Source organism: Tamandua tetradactyla, chromosome 7 (assembly GCF_023851605.1).
Source record: "Tamandua tetradactyla isolate mTamTet1 chromosome 7, mTamTet1.pri, whole genome shotgun sequence".
Lineage (NCBI taxonomy): Eukaryota > Metazoa > Chordata > Mammalia > Pilosa > Myrmecophagidae > Tamandua > Tamandua tetradactyla.
Genome location: NC_135333.1, coordinates 42744798 through 42771250, shown reverse-complemented (window position 1 = coordinate 42771250; position 26453 = coordinate 42744798). Strand labels below are relative to the sequence as shown.

The 26453-nt window shown below is 42.3% G+C and overlaps 1 long non-coding RNA gene across 1 annotated transcript in view; it reads right to left on the bottom strand.

The window, feature by feature from the left end:
• Positions 1–241: 241 nt before the first annotated feature.
• Positions 242–26453, bottom strand: part of LOC143689617 (uncharacterized) — a 44240-nt gene continuing 18028 nt past the window's right edge. The window contains exon 3 of the long non-coding RNA XR_013178852.1: positions 242–365. This is a non-coding gene — a long non-coding RNA (uncharacterized LOC143689617). The remainder of the gene's footprint in view (positions 366–26453) is intronic.

Here is a 26453-nt window from a genome sequence, read left to right as displayed (position 1 = left end):
TAAAAAAAAGAATGATATTTTGTGATACACGATAATTACATGACATTCACATTTTAGTGTCCATAAACAAAGATCTGCTGGCACCCAGCCACGCACATGGTTTATATATCCTCTATGGCTGCTTTCATGACCACAAAACTGAAAATATGTACTCTCTGGCCATTTGCAGACAAGGTTTGTTGATCCCTCTTCTATGGAAATGGGCCCAGAAGTAGAAAAGAGCAACCCCCTACAGGCCAAATCCATTCATTTATTCAAAGAGCATTGATTGAGCAGCCAGTTTATTCCAAGTGAGGTGCTAAGTGCTGGCAATTTGGTGGCAATCTTGAAAAACAAGGCTCTTCCCTTGCAGAACTCACATTTAACTGTGGGAAAAGAAAAAAGAAAACAAATAAATAAGCCAATAAACAAAATCATTTGATATTATTAAAATGTGGCACAAACATCACAGGGAAAATGGTGCAGAAGGAGAGAGCTGGGGAGGGAGGGTGGCCTGAGAAGAAGTTTGGAGAAGGGAGCTGGCCGGGCCAGGGCAGAGGCTGCCCCAAACCAGCCAGAATAAGAGATGAGTCGGGGCACGAGGTTGGGGTGCCTGGGGCAGCCTGGGCAGTGGGAGCAGTGAGGAAGAGCTGGAGGGGTGCTGGAGAGATGGCCAGGGCCAACTGGACAAGACAAAGGGCAAGATGTGGAGAAGCCCTTGGGGCTTTTAAACAAAGAAGGGATGGAGTTGAATTTCATTCTGAGCAGAAGTATTGGGCAGGCAGACACATAAGAGTCAAGCATTGTGCAAGCCACAAAGTAGAAAAGATGTGGGTCTGGTCTCAAATAACCAGTCATAGTTTCCATCCAGAGTGCTCCGAAATGTAGTTAGGGCCTGAAGAGTAGAAGCATGTTGTTTTTTTTCCCACATAGCCACAAAATGTTTGCTATTTGCTACTGTATTCATCTATTCATCTATGCATCCTCTATTCTTATATTCTCCTTTCTACGTCAACTGACCTGACCTGGGGTGGGAGCCTTGGAGCCTTGGGGTAAACCCACCTTCATATATGGACAGGGTCTCTCTAACTAGGGGGCTCTCACATGCACACACACATCCCTGACGCCTGCACACACACTTACACACTCACACACTCACACACCCAGCCCTGGAATAGTAGGGTCATTATAAAATTTGACCAAAACCCAATATTCTTTTTTAAATAGAAATGAAGTTGATTCAGATGGGTTAAGTCCCTTGTCCAAGAAAGTAACACAGCCAGGAAGTGACGAGTACAACACTTGTTCTTGTTAGGTTCTGCAGAGAAACAGAACAAATGTATATAGGGAATTGGCCCCTGCACCTTGGAGGCTGGCCAGTGCACGTCCTGCAGAGCCTGCGTCATGCTAGGAACGACAGTGAGAGTGCACGCTGAAGCCCTGAGAACTCCCCTGGCCCTCCGGACCCTCAGTTCCTGCCCTTTAGGCCTCTACCTGGCCGGGTGGGGCCAGCCCTGATGAAGGAGGCCCCTTGCCCTCCAGCCCGGCACTGCGGAGCCCCCCCAACCCACGTACCTGTGCAGACCCTCCATGGCCACTGGACACGAGCCGAGCCCACACAGATCAACCCTCTCTGATTGAAGCTCATACTCCAAAGCCCACGTTCTGCAGCTCCCATGATTAAGAAAGAATTGCTCTAGCCCCAGGTGCTCCTCTGGGGACACAGCCGGGCACGCAGATCTGCCACACCCAGGCTTCATTTACTATAGCGGGAGGCCCTGGGCCAAATGGGTGGGGCACCGCGGGCCACCAGGCCGGTGCCTGATGCACACTTGTCCTTCCCTGGGAGCTCAGCTTGGCCTCTGAGGTGGGTGCAGCTCTCTGTGCTCACTCAACCTTTGGCCGGTGTCTGGTCCCCTGGGTCAGGCCCTTGTCCATCCTCTTTGCAATGTGCCCTGAGAACTGGGTGTCAACCGCATGGTGGACACCCATGAAGCGATGATGGCAGAGTCTGGAGGGAAGGGTCCTGAGCCCCGGGGGAGGGCCCCTCACAGGATGTTTCCGGGCTTATTACGGCCCCTACCAGTGACCCCTCGGCCTAAGGCAGGACCCCCGGCCTTTGAGGATGGTGTCCTAGACTCTTCTGGGGGTTTGGTAACTGGGTTGGGTTTCTCTCTGTAACACAGCCTCTGGCAAGGCCTCTTGGAGAGCTGGCTGGACCCACCGTTCCCGTTGGCCTGTCCTGCTCTCAGGAGCCCCCTCCCGTGACCTGCTGGCTCAGGAGTCCACTACCCTAGCTTTGACCATCGGGTGGGCCCTGAGGCTCAGGTGAGCCTGCGGATGGAGAGGCAGCCAGTTAGCCAGGGCGGGTGCTGCCGAGGCTGAGCAGAGCCAGTTCTGGCCCCTGCAGGGTCAGCTCAATGGCAGAATGGGCGCAGTGTAGATGGGCGATGCTGGGGAGGGAGAAACCAGTACAGGCTCACCCCAACTCCCAGCATAGCGCAAACTGGGGCCAAAAGCTAAAAAACAAGACCCTGGAGGATGTTAACTTGGACAGCGGCCAGCTCCAATTCCTGTGACCAGGGCACATCTCCTCTACCCCGAGATCCCTGTGACATTTGGCTTCCCACCACAAGCTCCCTTGTCAGGGTTTTCCTTTTCCTCTTCCAGTCATCTTCTGCATAACTCAAGGATGCCAGACATGCTCCTGTAGCATCCACGCTACGCTCCTGCTCGTGCTCGGGGTGCAGGGAGACCTGGAAGCCATGTGCTGGGGGTGGGAGGTCACAGTGTTTGTGGCTGGAGCTGGGGGGCTCCCAGCCAGCCCTCCCGCTCCTGTAGGCAGGTGAAACCTGACCCGAGGCCTCAGCAAAGCCCCTCCCAGAGGCCACGCAGCCTTCATTGTGTTCACAAATACCAGCTAGCCCCGCCTCTGCCAGCCCATCCTCTAAACTGGAACCAAACTGTTGAAAGGGAAACAAGAATGCACTTTTGAGTTAACCTGCTCCTGCACAGAAAGGGCCTTCCCTCTGAAACGGGGCACCCATCGAGGGTCCTCAGGAAATAGGAGTTGAAGGAAAGAATGAAGTAACAAAAGAATGGACTGATTTCAAATGCCTGTGGCCCCTTACCGATGGTGGCAGACTTTAGAAAGTGGCCACAGGTCCTGACGATTCAGCATTTGGACCCACCCCAAGGCAAGCTCTGTAACTTCCGGGTCCTCAGTATGTCACAGGAAAGGGGTCCACCTCTCAGAGGTCCTTGAGGGGTGCCCAGGCAGTTCACAGAAAACGCTAGAACAGTGTTTAGCTCTGCTTATCATCCACCCTTTGCCAAGGACTCAACTCTGCTAACTGGTCTGATATTTACAATGGATGCATTGCAACCCCAGGGCATGCAAACTTCAGAAAGTCCATGCTCATGTCTTGCCCTTGCCCCTACAATGCAGTCCAAACAGCAACCACCGTGACCCCAAATCCCCACCGCCTTAGCTCAGACCAGAAGCCAAGGTCCTCTGGCAGCCTAGGGGCCCCTCCCTCTGACCTCGATTCCCATCTCTCTCCAGCATAAACCCTCTTTCCACACTGGCCTTCTTCTGTCCAGCCTGCAGGGACGTCCCTCTGCTAGCTGCCTTCGGCCCCTAGCACCTGCAGTTCCCCCAGCACCTCCCCGGAGCCCCTACCAAGAAATCAACCTTGCAGGGAGTCTTCCCAGGCCATCCTTATCTAACAGCACCCCGGAAGTCTTCCCCTTCTCTTCTCTCCTCCTTAATGTACTATTGTTTACCTCATTCTCATTTTTGTCTCTCGCCTTACAAGTACCATAAGGATAGGGGATTCTTCTATTTTGTCTATGGCTGCATCTCTGCTGCCTGGGAGACTTAGCAGGGTCTCTGGAAACATTACAGAATGAGTAAGTTAATCTAACTCTTCATTACAGCAATAACTGCAAGGAAACGCACAGCATCATGCTTGCAGTGTCTGGTTAAATGACTGATCCCCTCTGGCCATTTGAAATCTGACCTATTTCAGGCAGTTCTCAGTGGATACTGAATAGTTTGCTTTCAAATCCCATTATCTGGGATCCTGACAGCCAAAGCCTCTATCCTCTGTTTCCAATGCCCTACCATCCTTACTTCACCCCAATGTGTTTGCTTTTCAAGCTGGTTTAGCTGCTCTTTGGGTTACCGCAGCTAACCCAGAATCTGGTCTAATCCTAAGACTCTTTGGCTGGGCAGATCTTAATGGAAAGCACAAATGTTTGCATGGGTCCTCCTCTCCCTCTGAGCACAGCTCCCACCCAGCTCTGATTGTCCCTGCGCCCCCTGAAGTGCTGGTGCTGTGTCTTCAGTCTCCAGCTGCAAAAGGTCTGGTCTTCTTGAAGGGCTCATGCAACTTCAGGCTCATTCAATCCACAAGTGCCCAAATAGCTCCCCCTTTAAACTGAAGTGCATCTTTCAAAGATCCTGCATTCAGAACAAGTGGTTTTGCCCTTTTGTTCTGCCCAAGATACCAGACCAGTCATCAATTGATCTTCCCCTACTTTCCCTTCTTTTTCTATTTTCCCAGACACAAGCCCTACTGGAAGCAAAGTGACTCATTCCTGAGTGTTCAAATCTCTCCCAAAACAGGTCACCCCTAAACTCTCTCTGTTCCCATGGACCTACATTCAGCTTCTGCAGGAAATCACCTGCAGAAGACTTCCACTGTGCCTTCTGTTTTAGGAGAACCAGCTTATGATAGGGAAACAGTAGGATAAGAAATTAGATCTCCTGGAAGAGTGGAGCAAGGATCTCTGAACTGTGGGAAAAATTGTCAAGATAAACTTTTTTCCAAGCTCTGTGAACTAAGATTTGCAACAACCCAAGAAGCATTTGCTTAGGTGGAAAGGCCAAACCTCAGTAATAGCAGTGAGCTCTGTGGTGTTCTAACTTGCCCTATTCCAGTCTTCCTCTCCCTAGCTCTGTGGAAGCCTTAAATACCAACAGCTCCACACTCCTGGTGAAAATCAGCAGTCTCAGAACCACAGGAGGTGTGAAGCCAGACGCCTAGCAGTCGCTGGAGTAGGGACAATGAGGTTAGTGTGCTCTCCAAAGCTCCACACCTAGAGAATGCCATTATTTGACATGTGTGGCAGTTCCCTGGAAACCCCCTCACTGGGCATGTCTTTATTTGATCAACTCACTGCTCTCTCCGAGAGAACAGCTATGCATGCAGGGCTTCTGTCAAAAATAATCACTGGCAATTGCTGCACAGCCCAGCCATCTGAGGCACTGATACCAGTTGGAGTAAACAAGAGGCTGGCTGAAAATCTTAGGAGAATTGGGGAAGAAGATGTCCAAAGGGGGCTTTGAAAAGAAGGCTATATGCGTGTGCAGGTCCTGCCTATGGCCAGAAAGGCCTGAGGAAACCCTAACCTCTCACCTGTGGCTCACCTTGAGACAAGCTAGAAGAGAAGCTTAAGGTGGAGTTGTAAACATCTCACTGCAGCATTGAAAATGGGCCCCCAAACCAAACAGCCCCCAGGCAAAAGCTGGGATGCAGTCATTTCAAGAAATCTGCATCTGACCATTAGCTGACAGCTAAACTAAGCAGGGAGAGACTTCAGCGATCATATACCACAAAGGATACAGATCTTACAGAAATAACTCAGGAAAGTCACTAAACAAACCACTTCCCAAATAGCAAGGACAACAAATCCCAGGGAAGGAGGAGGTGGGAATCTGTATTGCCACATTATATTCACCTTTCAACAAAACATTATGAGATGCAGGAACATATGGCTCCATATACAGAGAAAAAAGCTGTCTCTAAGAAGCTCAAATGTTGGTTTTTCTAGACAAAATCTTTACATCAGCTATCACAAATATGTTCAAAGAAATAATGAAAACTAAACATTTAAAGAAACATACAAGAATGATGCCTAATTAAACAAAGAATATTTATAAAGAGAAAGGAAACATTTTTAAAGTGTCAAATCACAAGTTTAGACTTAAAAAGCACAATGAATAACTAAATGAAAAATTCAGCAGAGGGTGAAAACTATAGATTTGAGTAAGAAGAAGAACAATTTAGTGGACTTTATGTCAATTGAGAATATCTAATCTGAGGAACAGAAAAAATAAGAATGATGAAAAATAAACAGGCTCTCAGAGAATTGTGGGAACCAAAAATAATTTTAACATATACATAATGAGAGTCCCAGAAGGAGATGAAAGAGAGAAAAGGGCAGAAAGACTATTTGAGTAAATAATGGAAGAAATCTTCCCAAATTTCATGAAAAAATTAGTTCACATATGTAAGAAACTCAGTAAAATCCAAGGAGGAAACTTCAAAAGATCAGGACCTAGATATATCATCATAAACCATCAAAAGTCAAAGACAAAGTGAAAATCTTGAAGCAGCAAGAGGAAAACAACTCACCTAGTATGTTAGGGTTCTCTAGAGAAAAAAAGAGCCAACAGCAAGATCTGTAAATATGAGATTTATAAAAATGTCTCATGCAACCGTGGGAATGCAAGAGTCCAAAACCCACAGGGCAGGCTGTGAGGCTGGAGGCTCTGATGAAGTGTCTGGACCAACTCTACAGGAGGAGCTCGTTGGCTGAAGAGGCATTGAAGGAGTCTCTTTTCTTCCTTAAAAGCCTTTTACTAATTGGATTATCTCATTGTAGGAGACACACCTGAGTTGATCACAGATGTAATCAGCCACAGAAGCAATTGACTTGAGTGATGATTTCATTAACTAGCCACGAAATAGCTTTGTAGTAATGGTCAGACCAGTGCTTGCCTGACTGGACAACTGGGCATCATCACTTGGCCAACAGCACTTAACATCACACCTTGCAAAAGGTAACTTCCATAAAATTGATAGCTGAGTTCTCATCAGAAGCCATGCAGGCCAGAGAGCAGGTGGATAATGTATTTAAAGTGCAGAAATCAAATGAAATCAACCACAAAATCTATACCCAGAAAAACTATCTTTCAAAAATTAAAGAGATGATATCTTCTTTTGGAAGATGGCTTAGACATACTTTCCATATTCCTACTGCAGAGTCCAACCTAAACTCCTTGACATTATATATGAAACAAACATAAGATTGTGAAAGATGGAGAAAAGAAGGTAGAGACTATGGGACATTAAGAATGATATGTTCGTGAGTTTCTTGGGTTTTGTTTTCACCTCATATAGGCCAGGCATGGAATTTAAGAAACTGGCAACCTGGAAACACCAATAGGAACAGAATAAAAACAGTCTTTTTTTCCATTAAGAAAAAGACAATTTAGCAAGACAGAACACATTTAGACAATAACTGTTCTACTCCAGCCAAATAACACAAAAAGTAAAAAGAGGTATGGCCACCAAAGTCAAGAGCCTCGGTTCCACACCCATGAGGCTTTAATGAACGGATGCCACTCTCCTCCTGGGGAAGTGTCCAGGAAAGACACATAGGGAGCTGGGACCATCTTGCCCACTGGCTAGTAATGTGCATCCCGCCCCGATTCAGTGTCAGTAAAGACCATCTCTGAGTCTCGACTCCTGCTCCCACCCAGCAGCAAGATCCCACCCAACAAGACATCATCCCTTACTCCATGCTGAGGTGATGTCAGGAATTCTAGAGGGAAGTAAGAACTTCCTTTGCCACCCAGTCGTGACACAGGATGCCACTCCCATCTTGGTGTCAGTGGAGACCATGAAGCTGGGTGGAACTGCCATTCTCACCCAGCAGAAACAAAAGCTCCCACCTTGATAGTCAACAGTGAGATAGGGTCTGGACTTTCACCTTTCCTGGCAGCAAAAAATAAAGCTACATTACCCCACCCTCAATTTCCAGAACTGTGCCAAAGTCACCTGAAATAAATCTGTTTAAACAAGATGCAGAGTTTCAGAACATAATACAGAAATGTCCAAATTTCGATTAAAAATCACTTTCATACCAAGAACCAGAAAAATATCAAATTGAATGAAAAAGAGGCAATCAACAGATTTCATCAAGAAATGGCAGACAAGTTAGAATTATGAAAACATTTTAAACCAACTCCATCAAGATACCTCAATCAGCAATTACGAACACAGTTGAAAGTAGAAAAGAAAAATGGAAAACCCTAACAAAGAAATAAAAGACATAAAATAAAGAACAAATGGAAATTTTAGAACTGAAAAATGTAATAACCAAATAAAAAGCTCAGCGGATGGGCTCAACAGCAGAATCAAGAGAAGAGAGGAAAGAATCCAAAACCCACCTGAACAGCAGTAGAATTTACACACTCACACAAAATCCGTCAGAGCCCTGGGGACTTGCAGGACTGTGACAAAACTTCTGGCATTTACCACTGGAGTCACAGAAAGAGAAGAGAAAGCAGGCTGGGCAGGGACTGAAAAAATACTTGAGTAAGTAATGACTGAAAATTTTCCAAATTTGATAAGACGTAAATCTATAAATTCAAGAAAATGAGAAAGTCATAAACAAGGAAAACCCCCCAAAATCCACACCAGGATGCATCACAATTCTCAACATTCTGAAAACTAAAGATTAAGAAAAGATCCTGAAAGTACCCAGAAAGAAACAATGCATTATCTATAAGATAAAAAAAAAAGATAAAATGACAGAAAAATTTTCATCAGAAACCATAGAGGACAAATGGAACTGGTACAATTTTTCAGTGATGAAATGAAAGACTTGTCAACCCAGCATTCTAGAACCAGTGGAAATATCTTTGAAGATTGAAGGGGAAATCAATTCTTTCTCATATGAAGGAAAAATAAACAGTATTTGACGTTAGGAGAACTACCCTAAAAGAATGGTCAAAAGAAGTTCTCTAAGCAAAAAGAAAATGATAAAAGCAGGAACCTTGCTGTGGTGGTTTGGGGCTGTCATCTAGCCCAGAAAAGACCATGTTCTTTTAGCCCTTTCCTGTGGCTGCAGACATGCTGTGGCTGGGACCCCAAAGGGTAGGCTATTTCAACTGAGATGTGACCCAGCCCGTCCAAGGCGAGTCTTAATCCTTCACTGGAGTCCTTTGTGAAGTAGATAGAAGACAGTAAAAATCCCAGAGATCTTAGAAAGAAACAACCCAGAAACATTTGGAGACAGCCACTGAAACCGGACCCAGGAGAGAAGGACCAGCAGACACTGCCAGGTGGCTTCTGATGTGACAGAGGAGCCCTGGACGCCCACAGCCTTCCTTCAGAGAAGGTATCACTCTCTTGATGCCTTAATTTGGACATTTTCATGGCCTTGGAACTGTAAATTCATAACTTAAACAAAACCCATTAAAAAATCCAACTCATTTATAGTCTATTGCATTCCAGCAGTTTTAGCAGACTGAAACACTTGGCATTAACAAAAATATGGGTAAACACAATAAACATTCCTTCTCCTCTTGAGATTAATAAATTATGTTTGATGGTGAAACAGAAATTATAACACTAATTCCAAATGTAAGCTGAGAAAATATATGACTATTATAATCAGAGGATATTAAAGAGATATAAAAGCAGTCAGATAAGACTTCTATACTTCACTCTAATTGGTAAAACGATAACACCAGCAGTATCTATGATTGGTAATGTGAATGCGAGTGTGTGTTTGTATGTGTGTGATGTAACAACCAGAGCAATCCCTAAAAAAACTGTACAAAGAGTATACTTGGAAGCACTATGACTACATCAAAATGAAATATTAAAATTGTTCAAAGAACCCTTAGGAAAGCTGGGAAAAGAAAACAGAAGACATTTAAAATTAAATGGAAGGCAGAGGCCTAACATACCAACAATAACATTAAATGTAAAATTCCTCAATGAAAAGACAGATTGTCAGAGAGGATTCAGAAAACATGACTTAACTGTGACCGAAGAAACATCAAATTTAAGAACATGTAAGTTCAGAGAAAACATATGGCAAAAGATGTGCTAGGCAAATTTTAAACAAAGATTATTATAAGAGGAAATATATTAATAAATACATTAAAAATATACATGTAGTTTACAAATATTGGGGCTTTCAGTAAAGCAGTGCTGATAAGGAAATTTACAGCACTAAATGCTAATCATAGAAAAGAGAAAATGTATCAAATCAATAATATAAGCTCCCACTTAAAGGAAGCAGAAAAAAAAGATGCAAGGTATATGAAGAAAAACTTATAGAACTGAAAAAAAAAATAGACAAATTCACAACTAAAGTTGGGTACTTGGACAGTTGATGGCACAATAAATCAGAAAATCAGCAAGAGTTTAGAAGAAACCAACAAAACAAACAACAGAATCTAATAGAATTTATAGAACAGCCACCAACAGTACCTGTTAAGTGCCCATCAAGCATATAGCAATATAGACCACAACCTAGGTGAATTTTAAAGCCTCAGTGAATTTTAAAGCATTGCCATATGTTCAGGTTCACTAGCTGCCAGAATTCAATATACCAGAAATGGAATGATTTTTTTAAAAAGAGAATTTAATAAGTCGCGAGTTTACAGTACTAAGGCCATGAAAATATCCCAATTAAAGCAAGCCTATAAAAATGTCCAAATTAAGGCATCAACAAGAGCTTATCTTCACTCAAGAAAGACTGATAAAATTCAGGGTTTCTCTTTCAACTGGAAAAGCACATTTACAAACAATCAATAGATCATAGAGGAAGATCCACAAAAAATAAGAAATATATACAAACAAAAATGAAAATAAGACATATAAAAATTTGGGGGGGGGGGACACTGCTAAAGCAGTGTTAAGAGGGAAATCTACAGCACTTTGTGCTTACATTAGAAAAGAGAAAATGTGTCAGATCAATACCATAAGCTCCCACTTCAAGGAAGAAGAAAAGGTAGACCCAAGCAAGGAGAAACAGAAGGAAGAAAATAACAAAAATAAGAGCAGAAAACAGAAAAACAACAAAACAAACAGCTGGTTCCTTGAAAAGCTAATAAGACTGGCAAACCTAAAACACAGTTAACAAAGAATAAAAGAGAGAAGACACAAATTGCCAACAGCAGGAATAAAGCAGGAAGCATCACGTCATACTCTGTACTCATAAAAGGGATGAGAAGGCAGCACCATGGACCGCTCCACACACGTAAATTTGACAACTTAGACAAAATGGAGAATTTCCTTAAACAGTCCCACACAAAGTACTACAAATCAGGCAATGTGATAAAGATATTCGAATAGTCTTATAACTAGGAAGGAAATTATATTCACCCCCTAACGTCACCCCCTAAAAAATCCCCAGGCTCAGATCGTTTCATTGGGGAATTCTAATAAATATTTAAAGAGTCAATACCAATTCTACATAATCTTTTCCTAAATAGATGAAGAAACACTTCCCAGTTAATTTCATGTAGCTAATATTATGCTGATTCCAAAACCCAACAAAGACAGTTTAAAAAAGGAAAGAAAAGAAAAGAGAAAAGTGAAACTATAGACCAATATTAAACATAAAACTGCACAACGTTTTGGAAAAAAAAAGGAAAAATATTTGGGATCTAGTACTAGGCAAAGAGTTCTTAGACTTGACAACAAAAGCACACTCCCCTGAAAAGGAAATGCTGATAAACTGGACTCCACCAAAATGAACAACACTTGCTCTATGAAAGACCTTTTTAAGATGAAATGCAAGCAAGACACTGGGAGAAAACACTTGCAAACCATCTATCTGATGGAATACAAGTACCTAGAAAATATAAAGAACCTTCACAACTCAATTGCAAAAATATAAAAACAATCCAATTAGGTAAAAAACATGAAGAAACGTTTCCCTTGTAAAGGACACACAAAGGGAAAAGAACACGAGAAGGTGCTCAGCATCATTAGCTACCTAGGAAATGTAAATTGAGACCTCGAACCAAAATACCTTCAGTAAATAGGGACAATAGAAAGTGCTGCAAGGGCATCGAGAAATCAGGTCCCATAAATTGTTCGGGGGATACAGAAAGTTACAGCCACTCTGGAAATTGGTTTGGCAAATTCTTTACAAGTTAAAATATAAACTTAGAATACAATCCATTGGAATTCCCGGGCATTTATCACAGCCATATGAATACTCATATTCACCACAAAAATTACATGCAAATGTGAATAGCATCTTTGCACATGACACCCCAAAACTGAAGCAACCAGGATGTATTTCAATAAGTGATTGTCAAACACGTTGAGGTACATCCATATTGTGGGATACTATAACAATGAAAGAAGGAACTACTGATACATGAAACAGTCTGGATAAATCTCCAGAAAATTAAACTGAATGGAAAAAAGCAAATCCCAAAAGGTTGCAATCTTTATGATTTCATGTATATGGAATTCCTGAAATAACAAAATTATAGAAATAGAAACTATATTGGTGGCTGTCAGAAGTCAAGGAGGGGTGGTGGCCAAAGGGAAACGAGTCTGGCTATAAATATGCAAGATGAGGGTTACCTGAGATGATGGAGGTGCTTGTACCTTGACTATATCACAAGCGACACCAATGCTCTGGCTGTGATACTGTATACAATTTTGAGACATATCACCCCTGGGGAGGTTAGGAAAAGGTTCATGAAACATCGCCATATTGTTTCATACAACTGCATGTGCATCTACAATTATCTCAAAATAAAAAGTTCACTTAAAATGCATAAAAAAGGAAGGAGAAATCAAGACATTTCTAGATAAACAAAAACTGTGAGAATTAATCACTGGCAGATTTGCTCTACAGGATATACTAAAAAGGATCCTTAAGGCTGAAATGAAATGACACTAGACAACTTGAATCCACAAGAAGAAATAAAGACCACAACAAACAAACAAAAACTACATAGGTAAATATAAGAGACAGAATAACTGTATACATTTTTTATAACTCTTTAACGTAAAATACAACTGCATAAAGCAAGAATTATATAACTGCGTTAATATACAGAAAGATGCAATCTGCATAAGAATAATAGCACAAAGTTGTAGGAAGGGAATGGAACTATATTAGAGCAAAGGTTTTTTATACTATTAAAATTAAGTTGGCATACCAGTTTGAAACTGTTATGTACCTTTTAATTCCAATCTTGCGGGTGCAGATTTCTTGTGGGTGGGATCTTTTGATTAGATTATTTCCACAGAGAAGTGATCCTGCCTATTCAAGGTGGATCTTGATTAGTTTACTGAGGTCCTTATAAGAGTAGACACAGAGAGTAGAGAGGTAGAATGAAGACACAGACATCTGGAGATAACTGGAGATACACAGAAGCTCAGACAGGGAACCAGGAGCTGAAAGCAACAAAACCCAGGAGCAAAGGGCCAGCAGATATCTCCCTGTGCCTTCCCAAGTGACAGAGAAACCCCGGACTTCATCTGACTTCCTTGAGTAAAGGTATCCTCTTGTTGATGCCTTAACTGGGACATTTTCACGGGCTTAGAACTGTAAATTTGTAACCTAATAAATTCCCATTGTAAAAGCAAATTTATTTCTGATAAATTGCATTCTGGAAGCTTTAGCAAGCAAATAGAGTTAGAATTAATTTATACAAGACTGAGTTAAGTTAGCTGTTAATTATAATTCTCAAGGTCACCACTAAGAAAATTATGTACATAAATTAAAACATACATACATACATATATACATGATGGCACACATACATACAGCAAGGGAATTAACATAGTACACTAAAAATATCTATTTAATACAAAAGAAGGCAGTAGTAAAGAAGACTAAGGAAGAAAAAATAGAGGAACACAAATAAGTACACATATTGAAAACTTAAACCACCGCAGATGTAAATTTATCTGAACAGTGATTAAATATAAATAGGCTAAATACTCTAATGAAGATAGATATACGCATAAAATCTTTAAAAGAAAAAAGCATGATCCAAATATCCACTGTCTACAAGAGTCAAAGATACAAATAGGTGGATAGGTTGAAATCAAAAGGACCCAAAAATATCTACCGTGCAACAGAACCAAAAGGGTTCTGGAATGGTTATACTAATTTCAGACATAAAGGTCTGCAATATGAAGTTGGTTACTAGAAGGACATTTATAATAAAAATGGTGCTAATTTATTAGCTATATATCACAATTATAAACATATATGCACCTCACAACAGAGTCCCCAAAATGACAGAATTTAAGAAAAACAGGCAATTCCACAAGACACTTCAATATACCAATTTCAATAATAGAACATTTAGGCAGAAAATCCACAAGGCAATAGAACGTTTGGACAACACTATAAACCAACTGAATACAATATTTATTTACAGAATACTCCACCCAACAACAGGGGAATACACAGTCTTCTCGTGTGCACATGAATGTTCTCCAAGATAGAGCACATTTTAGGCCAGAAAACAACCTTCTATATTCATAAAAGGATTGAAATTATGCAGCATAAATTTTCTGATTACAATGCAATTAAATTGGAAGTCAATATCAGAAGAAAATTTGGGAAAAACTTATAGAAGGCAGTCAAAGCAGTGCTTAGATGAAGTTTATACCTATAAAATCTAATTTTGAAAAGGATAAAAATCTCAAAACAATAACCTAACCTCCCCCTTAAAAAATTAGAAAATGGGAGCAAACTAACTCAAAGCAAACAGAACGAAGGAAATATAGATGAGGATAAAAAGAAATGAAAAGGGAAATGGAAAAACAATGCAGAAAATGAGCAAAGCCAATATTGAGTTTTTGGAAAGGTAAACAAATTTGATAAATCTTTGGTTAAACTGACAAAGACAAAAGTGAGAACATTCAAATTGTTAAGTCAGGAAGGAAAGAGGGACATCACTACCAAATTCACTGGAATGGGGATGTTAACAAGGAAGTACTATAAAAACTATATGCTCTATGAAACAGAAAAAAAAATCCTACAAAGGGGTAAACTAGAGAAGCCTACTCAAGAAGAAATTGAAAATCTGAATATACTTTGTGGTAGTTAGATTCAGTTGTCAACTTGGCCAGGTGAGCGTACCTAGTTTTGTCGCTGCAGACATGAGTCAATGGTCCGTGAACCTCATCTGTTGCTGATTTACATCTGCAGCCAGTTAGGAGGTGTGCCTGCTGCAATGAAGGACATTTGACTTAATTGGCTGATGCTTAAATGAGAGCACACAATGTAGCACAGCCTAAGCAGCTCGACATTCCTCATCTCAGCACTCGCAGCTCAGCCCAGGCCTTTGGAGATGCAGAAAGAAGTCACCCTGGGGAAAGTTGTTGGAACCCAGGGGCCTGGAGAGAAGGCCGGCAGAGACCATCCTGTGCCTTCCCTCATAAGAAAGAACCTCAGTGGAAAGTTAGCTGCCTTTCCTCTGAAGAACAAACAAAATGAATCCCCTTTTATTAAAAGCCAATCCATTTCTGGTGTGATGCATTCCGGCAGCTAGCAAACTAGAACATACTTATAATAAGTAAAAAATAAGTTTACAATTTAAAAACTTCCCATAATGAAAATCTTAGGATCACATGGCTTCTCTGGTGAATTCTACCAAACATTTAAAGAAGATTTTATATAAATATTTTACAAACTCTGTCAAAAAAAAAAAAAAAACCCAGAAGAGTAGAGCACACTTTCCAACAAATTTTATGAGGCAGGATAAAATTGAGATGACATGAAAAGATAAGAAAACTATAAACCAATATCCTTCAAGAATGTAGATTCAAAAATCCTCTACAAAATACTAGCAAACTTAATCCAGAATCATATAAAAAGGATTACACATCATGACCAAATGAGATTGCAAAGTTGGCTTAACATCCAAACGTCAATCTGTGAAATACCCCCTATCAATAGAATAAAGATCAAAACCCAAATGATCATCTCAATAGATAAAGAAAATGCATTTGACAAAATCCAATACCCTTGTATAATACACACAAACATAACACAAATATAAGAATCAATAGAAAATTATTCAAGTTGATAAAAGAGACCAACAAAAATCTCACAGCTAAAATTACACTTTAACAGTGAAAGGCTGAAGGCTTTCCCCTTAAGATCAGGAAAATGACAGTGATGCCTCCTCTTGCAATTTCTATTTTGAGGTTCTAACTGGAGCAAGTAGGCAAGAAAAAGCAATAAAATGCATTCAGATTGGAATGGGAAAAATAAATCTTTCTCTCTTCACATATGAAATGACCTTATACATAGGAAATCCTAAGGAATTCACAAAAAAGCTATTAAAACTAATAAACCAGTTCATCAAGTTTGCAGGAAAAAAGAGGAATATACAAAAACATGTATTTATTTATACTCGCAATGAACAACACAAAAACAAAATAAGAAAACAATGCATTTACAACAGCATTAAAAATAATAAAATACTTAGGAATAAATTAAACGAACTGCAAGACTTGTACACTGAAAACCACAAAAACTTGTTGAAACAAATTAAAGACCTAAATAAATAAGAAAAATCTTCATGTTGTTAAAAGGCTGCAGTCCCCATATTGACATGCAGATTAAAAGCAATCCCTATCAAAGTCTCAGCTTCCTTTTTTTACTTTGAAAAATTTACAACATGATCCTAAAATTCACGTGGATATGCAAGGGAACCAGAATACTTCATGAAAAGAGGACTCATACTTCCCAATTTTAACACCTACAGCAGGACAGTCTACCATACTGGCACATAGATAGACATAGAGTTCAATAGTTTATCCAGAAGCAAACCATGGCAGTTATGGTGATCGATTTTCAACCAGAGTTCTGAGAAAACTCAAGTGGGGCAAGAAGCATCTTTACAAGATGGTGCTGGGACAAGTAGTAACCACAAGCCAAAGGATGATGGCGGACCCCTACTTCACACCATATGCAAAACTCAACTCCAGATGGATCCTAGACCCAAATACAAGAACTAAAACCATAAACTCTTAGGAGGAAACAGGAGTTGCTCTCCATGGCCTTGGTGTAAGCAATGGTGACTTCTTAGACATGATAACAAAGTCCATTCAAAAGGGTGGAGGAGAGGAATAAACCAGAGCCCCCCAGAGGACACCATTAAATAAGTGAAAAGGCAACCAAGAGAATGGAAGAAAGCATGAATCACAAATCTCACAAGGGACTTGTGTTTAGATAATATAAAGAACTCTTCGCAATGAACAATAAAAAGACATAAGACCCAGTTTAAAAAATGGGGAAGGATTTGAATAGTCACTCAATGAGACATCATTTCACACCCACCAAGGTGGCTGTAGTCAAAAAAGACAGACATTGTCGTGTGGCTATGAAAAATCAGAACCTTCTTCTGTCGCTGGTGGGATTTTACAATGGTGCAGGAAAGTTCTCAACATGTTAAACATAGCATTTCTATAGGACCCAGCAATTCCATTCCTAGGAATAAACTCAAGAGAAATGAAAACATCATGCACGCAATACCTTGTACATGAATGCTCAGAGCAGTATTACTAACAATAGTTAAGAAGCAGAAACAACTAAAATGTCTATCAAGTGATGGATGAGTGAATAAAGTCTGGTGTAGACATTCAAAGCAATGCCATTCAGCCATAAAATGGGATGAAGTCCTGATTCCTGCTACAATTTGGATGAATGTTGAAAACATTATGCTAAGTGAAAGAAACCAGTCACAAAATTTCACATATTATATGATTCTTTTTATACAAAATGTCCAGAATGGGAAAATCCCTAGTGTCAAAAGTAGATTAGTAGTTTCCAGCAGGTGAAAGGAGGGAGAATGGGGAATGACTTTTACTGGGTGTGGGATTTCTTTTTGGGCTGATAAAACGTTTGAAATTAGATAGTGTAGATGGAGCACAACTCTGCGAATATACTAAAATTCACTCAATTGTGCACTTTAGAAGTGAATTTTATGATATGAGAATTATATCTCAATAAAGCTGCTATAAAAATGAAATGAAGTCTCCAACATTATAAAAACTATATAAATAAAGCAATGTGCAGATGTGGGGAAACTTGAAAGGAAATATCATTTTATCGGGGAGATTGTCCAGGATCATCCTTTTTTTATTTCTCTCCACAGCCCCTATCTCCGGCATACTATATATAGAAAACCCAACCACATGTGAGATTCAGTAACTCCACTTGTGCGAACTGAAAAATTGCAGTATTGAGAGGTTAATGGACCAGCTGGGGTGAACCTGTTCACCAGCCATCTTGGTGTCTGAGAGTGCAAATGCACAAGTCACTTCTATCTCAGACCCTGCTGAAGTTTGTTACCACCTGGCGGTGACTGAATTCTGGCTTAAATACTACTGGGAGGACACTTCCAGCTATCCAGGGAGATTAGGTCTTGGGGATACACAGGTGCACCTTCTCTTCCCACCTCCGTAGGTGGGGTTGCCAATCATTTCCCCATCTGACTTGCTCATTCCTCACCCTCAACATTGCCCATTTCTTCCCTTGCATGGAAGCTAAGAATTTTGTTTCTTTCCATTTGAGAATGGAAGTTGGGAAGGCATATGGGAACTAATTTCCAACCTCATTACATCTGTCTTCTGTGGTTATTGGATTTGCTATTATGGAGTTGTCCAAATTCACTTACGCATTTGTTTCTGTCACTTTTCTTCCATTATCTAAGCTCTGTAGGGGCAGTTCATCATCTTTTTTCCCCCACTATTGTATTTTCATTGCTTATGAGTTTTTGAATAAAAAGTAAACCAAATGAATAATTTGGTAAGAATAATTCACCTAGAAATAAAATAAGGCATATATCTGTGGTTGAGTTTTGTTTCTGTTGAAGTATATGTTCTGCTCTTCCTGCCACCATCTATGCTCCAGAGGGCAAGCGGAAGTTGGTACAAAGTCCAGGTGCACGAGGGAACTCTGAGAAACCCACCTCCCCACATGACTGCCAATCCCATGCTCCACTCTGCTTCTGGCTCCTGAATCCAGGGCTGTGAGATCTGGTTTGGGCGTCCCAAGCCCCATTCAAGAAACCCACTCCCACCCAGCTTGTCAAGAACTTACTAACTGCAGAGGAACTCTTGGAGGTCCTGGAGGGCAATGAAGCAACCAAGCCGCCAGGTACCCCTTCCTGCTGGCCTGTACCCCTCTTTCACGCCCATCCAGCTCTTCTCGTCATTCCTAGGACTTGCTGGAACATTCAAATTCTCCCTCTGCTCCCCAGAGCAACACAGCTCTCCTACCTACTACTGCCACCCTTGTGCAAACCAACCCAGCAATGTCCTCAGCAGAGAACAGGCCCACTCTTCAGAAGGATGGGTTTACTCTAGGAAATCTTTAGGGTCATACTCAGCATTTTTTTTCTATCACACATTTTTCCTTTAACATTTCTGTGTTTTCCAATTTATTTACTATGGATGTATATTATTTTTATTTACAAAACCACAGCACTGTTTTTAAAATCCAAGAGAGGATCTCTGCTACTCTGTAAGTTACCCAAGTTTGGTACATGGTAGATCAAAAGTGTGAAGGGGGCTGCTGGCTCGCCGGCCTGTGGTTCTGACCTTACAGCCTTGACTGCCCCCTTGCCTGCACTGACTTTCCCTTCCTGCCAGTGACCCCACTCAATGCCTGGTGAGCTCACTGTGTCATCATTGTCCCACTCAGCACTGTTTCAAACTCTTACAGCTGTCCTTGGCTCTGCCCTGTGGAGCACCCGACACATCGAATTTACCTCCAAGATCCGCAATGTGATCGTCAAATGGTGTCTTTTCTGCCCCCGTCCTGGTTTGAAGATTCTTTGTCTTTCATTTATAATTCAGGTGAAGGCTCTTAGATTGGAAAACGCTTGCTCCTAAACTCTTCCCTCTTTTGGCCATCCTTGCTGCCCGACAGTGTCTTCCTCCCAGGCATTCCCCGATCCCTCTTTTCACAACAAAACCCCCAAACTCCACACAGCTGCCGGGTCATTGTCACCTCTGCTGATCCTTTTCCCTAATGCCCTGCGCTGCCCCAACTCTCAGTCCTTGCAAAGCCTCCTGGCCAAGGCCTCTTTGCCTGGAGGGCAGCTGTTATGCTTCCTCACCCTCCAAAACACTGACCATCCTTAAGACCATGCTGAAATGCTAGCTGGAGAATGCGCTCCTCCAAGCTGAGCCACAGTCCACACCTCCAACTTAGCTTCCAGGACACCAGCCCTGCCCACAAGAGGAAGTAGCAGAGTAGCATCAAGGACAACAGGCGACCCATGAATCAGGGGCTCCCTCCTCAGAAGACAGGAGTCTGACCTCCCTCAGGGTCCGCTTAGGAGCGCGGCATGTGGATACTGCAGGGAAGAGCTGCACGCCAGCACCTCCATCTAATCACCAAGGCTGGAGCAAGACGTGCTGGACCCACCTCAGGACGGGCACATGCTGAAGGTCCAGCCATCGCTGACCTGACAAGGACGTATCATGTGGACACTGTTCAGCTTCCTTTCACTATAAAAACCCTCGCCCACGTCCCCACCTGGAGCTGGTTTGGGGAGACCCCTCCCGCTCCCTCATGCCCCTCCCTTGTGGCACCAGGTCGGGGCCCCTCTGTGGAGAGAGCTGGGTTCACAGTAACCGTTGGGTGGCTCCGCCAGGACCCCTGTGCTGCCCCACGATGCAGCCCTGACCTGTGTCCTCTCGGCCTGCGGGCTCCCCCGACCCCCAGCTCCACACCCAGCAGTGGCTGGGGGTTTCCCCGAGGACTGAGGCTGGAGGTTCTGGGTGAGCTTCTGCCCTGGGCAGCACGAGGCACATCCATGTAGCGGTGGCTCTAAAGTTGGTGTCCCTGGGCTGGGTGAGCCTATGCCGCCGGCCCTGCTCATCTGTGCTGACCTCCTCTTGGCTGGTCTGCTTGTGCCCAGGACACGGGTGACCTGACCTGGGCTTGATACTGTGGACTCAGACCCCAGGTGTGAGGCTCCCCATTGGGTTTGTATTTTGTTTTTTGTTTGCTTGCTTGTTTTAGTTTTATGTATGTGTGTGCTGTATGGCAGAGTCACATTTCATTCTTTTTCCATGTGAGTATCCCATTATTGCAGCACCATTTGTTGAATTTCTGCTTGTTTGTTTTGCTTGTTTGTTTGTTTTTTTGAGAAGTGCATGGGCGGGAAATGGAACCCAGTCCCTGCATGGCAGGCAAGAATTCTACCACTGAACTACCCTTGCACCCCTGGTTTTGTATTTTGTATTTTTGAAATGGGAAAGTGTTCAGTGCTGAGGGATTCCTCGTTTGCATGTTTTGTCTTCATGGTTTTTATCTTGCTCTTCAGTTGGAAAACCTGTTGACTTTGAAAAAACTCCTGTCTTGATATTTTGTCTTCGTGATTTTGGTTGGTGCTGCCTAGCTATGGGAAACTCAGGATGTGCTGGCTCTATTTCCTTTGGGTTATTTTTTAAATAATTGGTCTAAATTTGGAGGGGACCCCTTCAAAAACATAAATTGATTTTCTCTTGCAATGCTGCCTTGCCATGGTATAAACTGAATAATGGTGAAAAGTAGCCTAAAAACGAGACTTTAAATTTCAATACCATCTTGCAATTAGATTTGTTTTATAAAGAAAAATCACAAATGAGATGAGGTGCCTTAGGTTCAAGCTTTTTTAAAACTATATAATAATCATGAAACTTTAAAGAAGTGCAATTTTTTAAAACAAATGTAATATCTACATGTGCCATTAATTCTTGTTAAAAATTGTAAATTACTGTTTCAAAAATGTATTAACTAAAGTGTTTTAAGTATTTAACATTATTCTAATGAGTTTAATTTTTATGGTAATTGTATGTGGTGAGATGCTTGCTGAAAGACAGTTTCCAAAATCATTTTGGCAACCTAAGTATTAAGGATATAAAGGACATGTTTTCATAAAAAAGAAAAAGAGAGTAGTTTTGTACTGAGATAAAATAAATGGCGTTTCAGAATGAAGAAAAAGTAAGATAAACCCTGAATAGATGTAGTAAGTGGTAGAAAGTTTGCAAAAAAGGAAATTATGGTCAAAGTAAGGAAAGATTTATTAGGCCTAACTACAAAATTTTTAAAAGCTTTAATAGCAAATAATATATTGATGCAAAACTAAAATTTGGTTTTCTCTCTGTTAAAATGACAAAGTTTTCTTAGACCATTGGCCTGTTCTAAGTAAAAAATTATAAAATTATTTTTTAAGTAAACAGTATAAATAGCAAAAAGTCTGTGTTTTATTAAAATGAGTTCTATACTTTATGTTGACACTATCAAGTCCTTGCCTAAAAAAAAAGATCATCTCACTTTTGAAAAAGCTAAATTTTTTCCTCAGGTTTAATTAAATAAAGAACCAAGTATTGCTTCAAATCTATCAAGTTTTAATATTTCCTTTCTCAAGGTCAAACCTTGAAGGATATAAATTTATTCCAAACAGTTGCAAAAAATTTGTTTTTTCACCTTGTAAAAGTAAAGTGCTAAAAATGGTTAAGTTCATTTGATCTAAGTTGCATAAGAAATGTTTAAAAAATATGAAAGAAATTTTCTAACCTGTTAGTAACTGATCTGCATAACATTAGACAACAATATAGGGCTGCAAATCATAGCTTTCTGTCTCCTCGTAGAAATGAGAAAGAAATTGAACATCTGCTTTAACTTAATTCCTTGCAGGCTCCTAATACCTGCTGTCTCCCCACCTGAGTTACTGACCAGACCCATTTCTGAGGTCCCTAAAACAATGCAAGTCTGGGCCCCAGCACCAAGACATGCTCCAGAAGTCGATGGGCATCTGCTGTTACTGCAAACACCTTGCCACCACGGACACCTGCCCCTCTGCCTGCCGGAAGGGGCTCAGTGGCCTTAGCTCTTCAGTGGACATGGCCTCCAGCCTGGCTGCAGAGTGCTGGGGGTGCTGAGACAGACCCGTGGAACCCTGGAGTCCCCTGCTCTGTTTCCAAAGGACCAAGGATGCTGAGTTTCAACAACCATACAAAGCAGTGTCCTCCCAGAGGTATGGTCACCAAAGTAATGTGGTTGAAACCTAAGGGGACACAATTGGCACCAAGGCCGGTCCTTCGGGGGACACGTTCAGGACTCTAAGCCTAACACCACTACAGCTCAGGGAGAAACCTGTGCAACAATTAACACTAATGTTGCATATATATACCAGATAAATACAACAATATCTCTTCAGTACTAAATCATTTGCAAAATGATATTTATCATGTTAAATATTATAGTAAACTGATTCATTTCCTAAGTGGTTAATGAGCTTGCCTATGAAATGGAGGATAGCTCTTCTTAGCATGGATTCTATTTTGCTTGCTGTATGTTTGTCTTACATAATTGTATCTTTCAGGCATTGTATCTGTCTTACAAAACAGGTACAATGCCTGTATTGTATCTGTAACTTTATGTCTGCAGAATCTTCCAGATTAATACAAGAACTTCTTCATCCTTGGTCAACAGGAGGTAATTACAGAGACATTAGACCTTTGCCCATTTTCCTTTATAAGAAAGGCTCACAAGATGCTGTTTCTTAAGAATAAGAAAATTTCACATTAAAAAGGGGAGGATTTGATAGCTGGATACATTAAAAGGTACTTAATATGATCTTTTAGCTGGAAAATGCTTAGCATAGTCTTCAGTAGCTACGAAACTGTTTGGTATAACCACTTCACCCAAGCAGCCTTGAATTCTTCTAAGCACAAAAAGCCCTTGTAGACATACTTTGCTGTTGATCTAATCTTAATATAAAGAAAACCTGCTCTCCGTTCCCAGAACCCTCCTTACTCTGCTCCCAGGAAGGAAGCATTGTGTGAACTCAGATCAGCCCTTCCTCCTTTGAAGGACAAGATCAAAGGCCTCAGTGGTCAACAACGAAGGAAGGGCCTCCGGACAGCAGGACACACTGATCAAACAAAATGAAGCAAGTGACTGTTACTCAATTTAATGAATTCCTCGTTAGTTTTAAATTTTTCCCTGCTTTCTTCTGGACCTTTGCCATTTCTTTGTCTGTTTGGGTTCTAAAAGCCCAAACCACCCTTCCCACTCCAAACTGGTTTAGGAAAATTTTTCTCTCCTGCTGCTGGATGAGGCATCCTCAATGCCCTCCCCTTCCCACCAAGACAAAGAGGCTCGTTTCTCTGTGTGAGGCGGGGTCAGGCCTGGCTACATAGGGCCGTGTTTTCTGATGTGAAAAACAGCTCAGAAACAGCTGCTGCAGACTCCACGCTCTGCATTGGGCCCAGGTGTCCAGGGGTAGATAAAATGCAGGCATTGCCTTCAGAGGACTTAGATTCTGACTGGGTGGATAGATGCATAGACAGAATCAGGTACAAGGCAGTATGATAAAAATGTGGAGCTGAGCAGAAATCCATCCAAATGAGTCCAGTTTACTATAATCAGATGGAAAACAGCTGCCAATTGAAAGTAGAATAACCAAACCAGCTTCTGGGTAGAGAAGAAATATAGCTTCCAGAACCATAGAGGCATGACTCCATGGCATTTAAATTCTGGAATTCACGGGTCTAAAGAGGAATGTGTCATGGGAATGAGGTGGCATCTGAGAACAACAGAGTCCGGGCCCTAATCATGCCCTGGTGTCCCTCCTGTGGCCCAGCTATGAAGGCAGAAGCAGAGGGCTTGAGCCTCCTGCCCGCTGGGCCAGGTCTCTGTTCTGTGGCTGGGTGGGCCACCAGCCCATGCTGGGTGTCCATGAGATGGCATCCAATACCAGGATCCCACGCCACTCCCGTGACCCAATTACACTCTTCTGGCAACATTACTCCATTATGTCAGCTCCGTCGGCCCTTCTGTTGTATGTAGGTGGACGTTCCAGACAGGAGAAGAGAGTGGTTTAATCCCGGGCCAGTGCCTTTGTTTTCACCCCAGCCTCCTATGAGATCAGTCCCTGTGGATCTGATTGTGAGGTGCTGGGATAATATTCATGTATTCCCACTTATGGGCCAGCAAACCCTTGAACTGGGATAGCCATGCCTGACATGAAGTCGCTACTGTGCCCACCTCTGCCTGTGGCTGACATCACTTAGCAGCCTTGGCATCCTTCTCTGCCGAGTCTTCATTCTACTTGAGACCCTCCATGCAGGGCCCCAGGCAGTTGCTTAGAGACGGCTGGAGTTTGCTTGGGCCATGTGTCCCCTTCTTCATCATGTTGTAGGGAAATCATAGTGGTGTCAGGCTGGGGGCGCTTCTCACTCCTTGCCCAATACCTGGTCTGTGGACTCAGGCCAGGCCTCCATGTTTCTGACAAAACATGGAACAGAAAAGGAAATGTGAGATTTTCCTCCAAGTTCTGGTGCCCTCCTTCCGTTTGATACCTGCTCCCACCCTACTCATCCTGTTTTCTCTCCCAGCTCCAAATGCTTAGCTCCACACCTGGAGAGATCCCCAACTTCACCCCAGACACAACCTGCTCTTGACTCGACACTGCTCACTGCTCAGAGCCAACTCACCTTCCAGAAGCCTCTCTGCTTTCTCTCCATCCTTCAGACCCCTTTAAAGACCCTCCACTGTGCTCCCTGAGAGACCTTCACTATTCAACAATTGTCACTCTCTTGCCACCACCACCGATTATGGCAGCGTCTCCCCAATTCGTTCTTATTAAACATTGTAGCTACACCCCAATGTGGTTACACCCAAAATTCATGCCCACCCAGAACCTCAGAATGGGACTGCATTTTCACAGGTAATTAGTTAAGGATGGAGATGAGGTCAGGCTGTTCTGGGGTGGGCTAACTCCAATGACTGCCTTCTCGAATTTCCTGCTGCACTGATAATCAATTGATTTTTCTTCTCACCTTGATCATGAACCCTGTGTTTCAGACAAACTTGCAGAACTTTGTTGGAACTGAAGGATGAGCAGCCATTTGCTCGGGCCCTCAGCCCTTCCTGGAGGACTACTCCAGGATGAGCCTGGCCTCATCTCCATCCTTAACTAATTACCTCTGCAAATAAACTCCCATTCTGAGGTTCTGGGTGGGCATTAATTTTGGGGTGAAACTACAATGTTTAATAAGAATGAACTGGGGAGATGTTACCATAATCAGTGGTGGTGGCAAAAGAGTGACAATTGCTGAATGGTGAAGGTCTCTCAGGGATTCAGTGTGATCTTTTCTCCAGCTCTGCAGAAACGGAGAGCCCTGGGGAGGCGCCAGCCCCAGCCATGGCCAGCTGCAGGGGCTCACACCCCCTTGGGCAGGTGAGGGCTGGGGTCACTCAGCCAAGGTCTGAAGGTCCCTGCAAGTCAGAAGGTCTCACAGCCTCTCGAGAGCCCTGATCCAGCTCTGGGAAGTCCAGGCATTTGCATCACCCTCCTCGTGGGTTGATTGGAGTATTCAATGATTGTCTCTGAGAAGGGATCAGCCCAGGTGCAGCTCACATGTCCCAATGGTTAACAGCTGCTGAAACCACCCACCTGCTTATGCCACCCACTCTCTGCCCCCTCCATGCACGCAGGCATTGCTGTTCTGCCACATTTCTCTGCATTTCACATTTGATACTCTGCACCCTTGTCAACCCCATGATTTTTCTTGCTTGTTTCTCCCCAGCCTATGAGCATCTTAGAGCAGCGGCTGTGAGTTATTCTTCTTAGCATTCTGATGCCTAAGAAAATGCCCAGTGGT